The sequence below is a fragment of the Cavia porcellus genome, unplaced genomic scaffold (assembly GCF_034190915.1).
Source record: "Cavia porcellus strain 051 isolate PalLab524CR breed Dunkin Hartley unplaced genomic scaffold, mCavPor4.1 scaffold_1, whole genome shotgun sequence".
NCBI lineage: Eukaryota > Metazoa > Chordata > Mammalia > Rodentia > Caviidae > Cavia > Cavia porcellus.
Window position 1 is genome coordinate 162,978,475 of NW_026947484.1, and position 9,704 is coordinate 162,988,178.

The window sequence follows — 9,704 nt, forward strand, 5'->3', positions numbered from 1 at the left end:
ATTTACCCATCATCAGAAAAATGGATAAGCATGGGAAAGAATGAGCCATTCCAGGAAAAACAGGCATATTGACAGAACAAAAGGCCTCTAAGAGGACCTACGAAACACCAAGACAAGGAAAGAGAAGTCTTCTCAGGAAATGGGGAGGGGGAGGCCAGAGACACAGGGGAACCACAAGAGTACAACATCGTAGAAGACACCAGGAAGTTTCATGGGAGGAAAAGCAGTCAACAGCGTTCTGTGCTGCTCAGTGACGAGACCAAAGCTACAGCAAGGGTAGGGGATGCCCACAGGACGCACATGGACCAGCCCCCAAGAGAAATGTAGTCACTGCAGCCTGAAAATGTGAACAAACACATAAATACATACAATGAGGAACAAAAAAGTCACTTTTGCTTAGATGCCCGCAAAGACTCACTTTTTTTTTTCTAAGTACCAGGGATCAAACTCACAACCTTGCACTTGCTAGGCAGGCAGTTGAGTCACTGAGCTAAATCCCCAGCCCTAGACTCACACGTGAGTCTATAGAGTGATGTTTGTGAGCTGTCATCCAGAGACTCAGCACTGCTGCAAACAACCTCAGCTCCCTGAAGAGGCGAAGTCCCAGCAGAAGATCTGGGCAGGTTCTGAAGACCAGAACTCAGACTTCTCAGAGGAAGCCCTGCAGCCCTGATGCTCAGTCAAAGGAACCCGGCAGCCAGTGACCTGGAGGGGTTTCAAACCTCCACTGCAGAGGGCCTGGGACCAGCCTGGCGACTGTGACCAAGCAAGATGGACATGACCTACGAGCTCAGGGCCATGGAGGCACCTGTCTGTGACCCCAAGAAACACGGTCCAGAACAGGCAACAGACAGGAAGTCCCCTCCCCTCTCCCACTTCCGGGTCTCTTTCCACTGCCCCCGTGGCCTGATCTACCCTAAAAGCAGCCGGAGAGGAGACTGGGAGATGTGATCCACTAAGTCCTGGGCCTGGCACAAAAACATGGGCTTGCTACTGAGCTGAGTTTTCCTGAATGCCAAGACCCATGGCAGGGAAGACCCTGTGTGGCCAACCCCGCAGAACAGCATGGCCCGGGATTGTAATCACCTTTCCCACCTCCCAGCTGCACAAACGTGAGTGAGCTAATGCAGCTACATTCCTGTTTCCTCCTCTGCACGGCGGCGAGAAATGAAACAGCCTGTGTCCCCTTCGCTGAACACATGTGAAGGAACCACTCCTTTTAAGACGGCACCCTGAAAACAAAAGACTCAAGGGCAAAATAAAATTGGGCAAATTATTTTCCAGCACAGGAGCTGAGCACTAGAGCACTCAGAACAGCGGTCACTGGATTCCTGTGACCTCAGTAGGACAATCCTGCGGGCCAGTGGGCAAGGCCAAAGGCCAAAGGCCGCTCCTGGCGATAACATGGCTCCAAGTGACCTGGCACACTGGCATCCACCGGGGCTAAGTGAGGGCCACAGAGAGGGAGGCCGGTGAGCACAGACAGAACAGTGCAGCTCCCTCCAGAGCCTGGGGCCAGTGCTGAGTGGGTGCCCTGGGGAGGGAGCCCCAGGGCAGCGCCCCATGTTAGTTTTCTTAAAATAGAGCTGGAAGGCCAGGTCTCAGCTCCCGCTGAGAGGAGGGCTTTCTCATCCACTGCTGAAAGCTCGGTCTTTTAGCCTTGCTCTTCCAATCCCTTTGCCTTTGGGAAAAAAATCATCTGAACCAGCCCAGCTTCCTTAGACGGAAACCTACCCCGATTTCCCCATCACAAGGTACCCACGTAGACGCACGCACTGCAGAGTGATGAGCAGTACCAAGGCCACAGGGCTCGGTGACCAGAGAAGTCAAAGCGCTGCGGGACCTGCTGACATGACGTCCTCAGCGTCGTTCCCCAGCACTTCTCACCTGCAGCTGGGGTCCAGCCATCCCAGGCCATGGGAAGCGGCACCGGCCGTGGCTTTCTGCAACAAGTCCCCAAACCCAGCCTCTGCCTTTGCCCCAACCTGATTCCTCCTCCTTGCTCGCCCTTAGACTAAAGGGGCCTTTGGTGCTCCATGGTCCAGACTCCTAGTGAGCCCTGGACAGCTCTCTACAGCATGCCCTATACTGCTGTCTCCAATAAGACCTAGAGGCTATCTCTCTCTCTCTCTCTCTCTCTCTCTCTCTCTCTCTCTCTCTCTCTCTCTCTCTCTCTCTCTCTCTCTCTCTCTCTCTCTCTCTCTCTTTCTCTCTCTCTCTCTCTCTCCCCTCTGTCTCTCACTCTCTCTCATCTCCATCTCTATCTCTCTCCTCTACGGCTTTCGGGTCAGCTTGAATGCCTGAAGACAACAGTCAAATCTGACTAATTCTGACCAGGTGACAAGGAAGCAAATAGCGACAAGCCTGAGACTGATTGTTAGGAGGCTTATATGACCAGTCATAGAGTTCAGATATTATTTGGCCAAATTGGGTGACTTGTGAGTGTTGCAGGGCAAGATCATCACTTGCAGCCCCCAGTGGACAGGTCAGATGGACGGGGAGGCGGGCAGGCAACAGGACAGCTCCAAGAGGGGGTACCCTGTACAGAGCAGAACCAAAGGGTAGAGTCAGGGGGTCCAGTGGGGAAGAGTGGGGAGAGCCACCCTAAGACAAGGGCTTCAGGGTGTAGCAGTTGCTGAGATGGGGGGAGCAAAAGGAACCCCTATCTTGTAGTTTTGGATTCTGAGAGAATCTAAAGTTTCCAGAAAGGAGAGGAGGAAATTTATTAGTAGCGGGGAGAAAGCCAACTTGGTTTTGCTTTGGTGAGGGTTCATTTGCTAATGGGGGCGGGGACTCCTGTCAGCCCCTCTTAGCTGGAACTGAGGCACCACTGGTAAGTCTGAACTTGGATTTGTACAGATCTTTCCAGTGCAAAAAAGTGCTTTGGGGCCACTCCTCTCCCCTCCCCCAAGGGAATCCTAACAGAGACACGGCTGTGTCTAGTAACCCACTCGTGAAATTCTCAAGTGGCTCTGGGGAGAGAGATTGGGGAAGGGAGGGGACAATTAGCACTGAGCGGGAAGGCAGGGTTCAGAGGCAGCAGAAAGAGATGGCAGAAGGCACATGGTGACAGAAAGGCCAGCGCCACGCCAAGCTGACCGTGGTGTCAGGGAGGACAAACCCTGCATCCACCACATTCATAGTGCCCAGGGGAGGGGAGGACACAGCCATCTGTAGCAGGGATCCCCTTCCTCTCCTGCTTTCCCAGCTCCTGCCAGGGGACCCCTCGCCCCAGCGCGCTCCTCTCCATCTGTCCCAGGTCCACAGTCCAGATCCTCCACATTCGAGACGCTGTGTAAGTTAAACAGCATTAATGCCAGCACTAAATACCCACGGAAGAAGGAACGAGAAAACGCAGGTGAGGAGAAGCAACCACTCCCTCGCTGTCAGCTAAGAACTACTGACAATCAATCTCTGGTCACGGTTTTATGTCGCTTGTATTTGTGTGAACGTACCCATACACACATCATCGCTAAGGTTTTCCCCAGATGCTGCCTGTCCACACTCATGGCTCTGGAATACCGTGCCAGCTCCTCTTTACTGTTGGCACAGTGGCTTGAGAGATGCCCGCAATAGCAAAGCACACTTGGGAGCTTGGGATTGAGACCTTGAGGACCAGGTCTGCTCCTTGACCCCTAGTCTGGCTGTTTCACTTCTGTCTGCTTCCTGGCCACGTGAGGTGAGCAGCTATCCTTCACCAGGCCTCTCCATGTGACATGTCTGCCTTGGAGCCAGCTAAGCATGGACTGGAACCTCTTAAACCATGAGCCAGAATCAACCTTGCCTCCTTTAGATTGTGCATGTCAGGGATTTTGTCCTGGTCAGAAAACAATGACTACCACAAACGCTTTGTGAGAATGACTGGAGGTTAAATAAGAGCAGGTGACTGGATTAAACCAGATTTCAGAATTCAGAGCAGGTGATCCTGGCTAAGTCCTTTAAAAAGCAGGGAACTGGGAGCAGCAGAAATCTAGAGCAGTTGTGGTGAACCTTGTAGAGATTTCAGTGATCCAACAGCCCGCTGCAGCATGCGTGCCGTAGGTTCATTCCCACTGGGGGATTTCTCAGGAACTAAGGACAGATGGTCAGTCTAGGTTTTCCCTGAGTTTAAGTCTCATCTTTGTTCCCGTCTCATTCTTGAGGGACTTGGGTGACAGCTGATCTACTTCCTGCTGGACTGGAGCATGGGTCTGGGTTGGAGGAACAGAGCTGTGACCCTTTGACTAGAAGGGAAGCAGAAGGCAAAGGAAGTGACTCAGATGGGGTGCATCTATGTATCAATTCCCCCATGATAAATGCAGTTATGCCATAACACAAACACACTAATAAAAAAAAAAAAAAGCTCCCCTTCCCAGGAGAGGCCCCGGGGGTGTTCAGCTGATGTAAAGGTGGTTAGAGGCTAAATAAGAGCAGCTGAAAGGGGTTAAGTCTGGGGTGTTTACTCAGGAGCTGAGAGCTGGTACTCTCTGGAGTCTTCCCTGGGCTTCCAGCACTGGCCCTGAGGGACAGTGTCCTTCTGCCTTTTTTTGGATGACCAGCAGGTGACAGCAGAGCACAGTGCAAATCAGACGGCTTTGTGGGAGCCTCTGGGAAAGAGGGGGTGCCTTGATCTTGGATTTCCCAGCCTCCAAAACTGAAAGATAAATTTCTGGGTTTTTAAATAAAATTATTAAAAAGATTTCAATGTTTATACAGAAATTCTCATATTACCCTAGCTCAACTTGACATTTTTCAGCTCTGTGATGGTGAGAAAGTGATTCCCTTCACCTCCTCATACTTCAGACTTTGAGTTTTGATCTTTTCCTAGAATAGCGATATGAAGTGTGATACTTCCAATGCCAAGCCATGAAGATAAACTGCTGCCCATGGTCAGCCCTTGGGATCAGAAGGGAAGCAGACAGCAAACGTCCTGTTCGCTCACGGCTGTGCCGTGCAGGCAGAGAGCTGCCTGGGATGCATCTGCAGCTTCTAGCAAGGTCAGCTCGCAGTGGGTTTGATCGGGATACAGCCTTACCAGAAGTATATTAGGTCTACCTGACTCGTGTTTTGGTTTTTGATTTTTTCACAATATAAGTAACTTAGTGAGTCCTACTGTAACTGACAACCCCTGATGAATTCCTGTGAGTTGGCGTCTGGAGACCTCTGTCCCCACCCATTTCTCTGCCAGTTCATACAGCATGAAGACAAGAAGGGATATTTCAATGCAAACTTGCTATTGACAAGTTAGTTTTGATACTTACACATTTGGGCCTAAAGTCCTCTGCTGACTCCCGTATGTACTGGTTCTGTGTTAGTGGAAACTCACCACGTCCCCTGCTTTCACACTAGGGTGTCCAGCATTGTGAGGATTGCAGTGAGAACAGAGTAGAGTGACCAGCACAACACCCATCACGGGGACAGTCCCCATCGGATGTCAGTTATGCTGCCCCTTCTAAATCTGGTGAGGTGAAAAGAGGTAATCTAATATGAGGAGAGTGCCACTTCAAATACAAAAGAAATGGGATGGTGCTTTGCCAGAATTTCCCTTCTTAAGTCTAACTGCAGTGAGTTGTTAGCAGGGTCAGCATGGTGCTGTTCTCAGCATTGCACTTAAATCCGTTACACTTCATCACCTGTTCTGTGTCAGGCACAGTCACAACCCCTGAGACCCCAATATCAGTAGGACGTTTCAAGGTCCTTTTGTTGAGTGTCTTTAGCTGCACTGTCCTGGCTGCCTGGATGCCCTGAATTGCTTTAAAACGTGTCCCTTTCCAGGTCATCCTGACCTTGAGGAGGAGCCAGAAGTCACGCAGTGCGGGATCTGGTGAACGAGGACCCAGAACCGTGTTCTTAGGAACTGCTCTCCTGTGCATCGCACTCAACGGCAGCAGTTACCAGATTTCTGTTTACCAAACCTCCACACAGCATAAGAGAGGATCCTAGCACTTGCAGAGAGCGGTGCGAATGACAGTGTAAATTTGCTCAAAGCAAAGGGAATTTAGAGGGGGTTATCAACAATGTGATTTTTTAAACTTAAACAATCACCATACACTGTGATCGCACCTTATGGGTTATACATTTGTTCCAACCCCCGTAACTAAATAAATTCCCACCCCAGACTTCTGTAAGAAGTAAATTTCCCACGTGGAATGCGGGATTTGCGTCCAGTTCTCCCTCTTTCGCCTTATAATATGCATCCATTTAACACTTCTCTAAAATTGACCGGGGCCAGCTTCCTTCTCTGTCCTGCTGAGTGCTGGTCACCAGACTCCTTACGGGCATAAGGGGCACAGCTGGTGTCCCCTCCTGCTGCCACTTCCGGGTAAGATCTGTAACCCAGACACCAGCACTCACTCTGTGGAGTCGTCTTACAGGCCTTGGCAAAGGCACAGGTTCAGGGACCTGGTGCAGTCCTACTCAGTCCTACTCCAAGTATTTCCCTCACACACCCAGCCTCCAACCCCCCAGGCTGGCTTCTCGCTACCCCAGAGCCTCCCAGACCCCGGGCTCCTGCACACATCCAACTGATTTCCTCCCGATACATCAGCCTGAGGAATCCAAAAGTCCGCTGTCCTTTGGTGTGGCTTCTTTCCCATAGCAAACTACAGGTTACTAAGATTCGCCCGCGTCTCGTCATTTGCGGATCCAGTGATTTGTCCTTCTGCTGCTGAGTGACAGTCACAGATGCACTGCGATTTCTGCCTCCCTCCACTGAAAGGCATCGGGTTATTCCAAGCTTTGACGGTTACAATTCACAGGCAGAGCAGCAGTGAAGATTGATGTGTGTATTTTTCTCACGTGATCGAAAGTTTCCCTTTCCCTTGGGTACGTATCTACGAGTGCTGGGGACTTGCTGACATATATTGGACTTTGTTAGAAACTGCAGAACGCTGTCTAGGGAGTCAAGGCTCTCCCATTGTGACCAACAACACTGGAGACCTCAGGCTGCCGGCACTCGGTGGAGCACATGGCACATGGAAGCCGCAGGCTTCTGTTCAACTCCAGACGTTTTCACAGATGTGTAGAGGGACAGGTCTCATGCCCCACCACCATCACCAATTTTTAGTGATTCTGAGCCCTTTTCCATGCCTTTATTTTTCACCTACATAATATCCTCTTGGGTGAAAAACTTGCACAGATCTTTTATGCGTTAAAAAAACAGGTTATTTTCTTTGAGTTCTGAGCATTTTCTGTATACTGGATGTGGCCTTTAAGCCAGAAATGTGAATTGCAAGCATTTTCTCTTAGTATGAAGTTTATTTTTAGCAGTCTTTCTTAGAGCAAAATGTTATAATAAAGTCCATGTTTTCTCTCACTAATAGTACTTTTCATATCACGCCTAAAAATTCCTTGTCTAACTCAATTTGGTGCCAGTTTGCTTTCAGTGTGTCTTCTACACATTTACAGGTTTAAAATGCGCATGTAGACTGGTCCATTTGGGGTTAGTTTTTAGTACAGCGCAAGCTGTAGACTGAGCGCTGTGTTTTCCTGCACTTGCATATCTGGTTTCCTGCACTTCTCTTGACTCTCCTTTCTCTGCTGCAAAGCTTTGCCATCCTTGTCAACATTCACTGATCACATTTGTCACATGTCTGACAGATTTGGGGGATTTCTAGTTTATTCCAAGGACTAGGGAGTCGGTCCTTTCACAGTATCACATCATCCTGATCACTGGAGAGTTATAGGAAGCCTGGAAATCAGGCAGTGTGAGCTCCCCAACTCAGTCCTTCTTTCCAAAACAATCCTGGCTATTTGAGTTTCTGTGGCATTCCACACGAATTTTAGGATTAGCCTATCAAAACCTATGAAAAACTCTGCTTAGATTTTTATTGACATAGTATTTAACCTACAGATTATTGAGGTAATTGACATTGCAACAAAGTGTTTTCTATTAATGCTGTATTTGTATCTGCTTATATCTCTGATTTCATTCATCAGTGATTTATAGTTTCCAGTATATGCATCCAATATATATCTTGGTAGATTTATGCCTCAGTATATTTTAGTACTATTCTAAATGGCATGTTAAAGAATTTATAGTTCCATTGTAACTGAAATACAATGAATTTTTGTGTATAACTGTAACCCGTAAATGTGCTAAACTGATTTATTAGTGGTCGGGTTTTGTGGAGTCCTTGAAGTATGTTTTTCATATATAACATCACACCATATAACAGAATGAGATATATTCCTTCTTTTATTCTAGTCTGACTTATGTGCCTTCTCCTTTTCATTCCTTCTTTTTAAATCTCATAGCTTGGATGTCTAGTGCGATGGTAACTGGAAATGAGAAGCAGGACTGTCCTTGGGCATTCCCAGGCTTAGGGTGAGCTCTAAATATTAATGCACCATTAAGGAAGGCATGAACTGCAGGGATTTTTTTATTACATGTTGTTTCTCAGGCTAAGCTCGCTTCAATTTATGGTTTGGTAAGAATTTTTATCGCCAATATCCAATATGGAATTTTGTCAAATCCATTATCTGCACTGTTGAGAAGATCATATGATTTTTTTGTTTAAATTACTTACTATGAGGAGTTACATTGATTAATTTATGATGACAAATCAGCCTGAGGGTGTTGGAATGAAGCTTCCTTGGTTTAACATCATTATCCTTTTTATATTTTACTAGGTTTGATTCATTCATATTTTCCTGAAGACTTTTATGTTTGTACTTATGTCTAGTTTTCATTCTTGCAAGGTCTGTCTGGTTTTGATACGAGGTATCTAATTCCAATAAAATTAATTGGGAAGCATATTTTCTTTTTATTCTGGAAGAGACTGCAAGATTGCCATCATTTCTTCCTTTAAAATTTGCATTTACCAGTAAAGCCATCTGAGCTAAAGCTGTCTTCACAGAAAGGTTTATAATAACAAGTTCAGTTTCTTTAATGAACACAGAAGAATCTGGGTTAACAACTTCTTCCTGATCAAGCTGCGGTAGTTCATGATGGTCAAGGAACGGGTCAATGGTGTTAAGCTGGTGTGAGCTGTGCTACTCTGAGCTACTGAATAGAAAGACGTGTAGAAGATAACACCTCCAGTACTAGAGCACAGTGATGTATACCTGTAATTCCAGTACTCAGGATGCTGAGATGGGAGAATCACAAATTCAAATTCAGCCTAGGCAAGTTAGCAATTTAGTAAGACCTTGTATCAAAAAAGTAAAAAAGGCCTAGAGATGTAGGTCAATATGAAGGCCCTGGATTCAGTCCCCAGAATGTGAGAGAGACAGAGACAGAGAGACAAAAGAACCTCTTCAAAGATTGACTTTGAAAAGCACATGCTCTGAGGAGTGAAGAACCCAGTGATTTACCCCATCATAAATAGACCTCCTTTTCATCTAATATCTACCATCAACCCCCTGAGACATGCCCTCTCAACACTGTACTTGATCACTGCCAAGAAAGAATGGATGTTTCAAATGGAGTCCTGGTTTCCAGAATACTGCTTTAGCCACTGTCTTAAAACAAGCTCTATTTTAAAGTTACAGCTGAAGGTGATGTCCCCATGGATGATGTCCACCCTGCCTGTTCCCTTCCCCATGACCAGCCCATGACTTAGTGGGCAAACGGTGAGAAATAAAGAGGTCAGGACTTTGCTGCACAGAGAGAACATCAGTAATATTTTAAAGTACACTGGCAAAGGAGGTTCGCCCCTGCTAGTATTTTCTCTTTAAAGGTTTCCCTCTCAGTTTTACTATGGAAATGTTCAGACAGGAAGTTA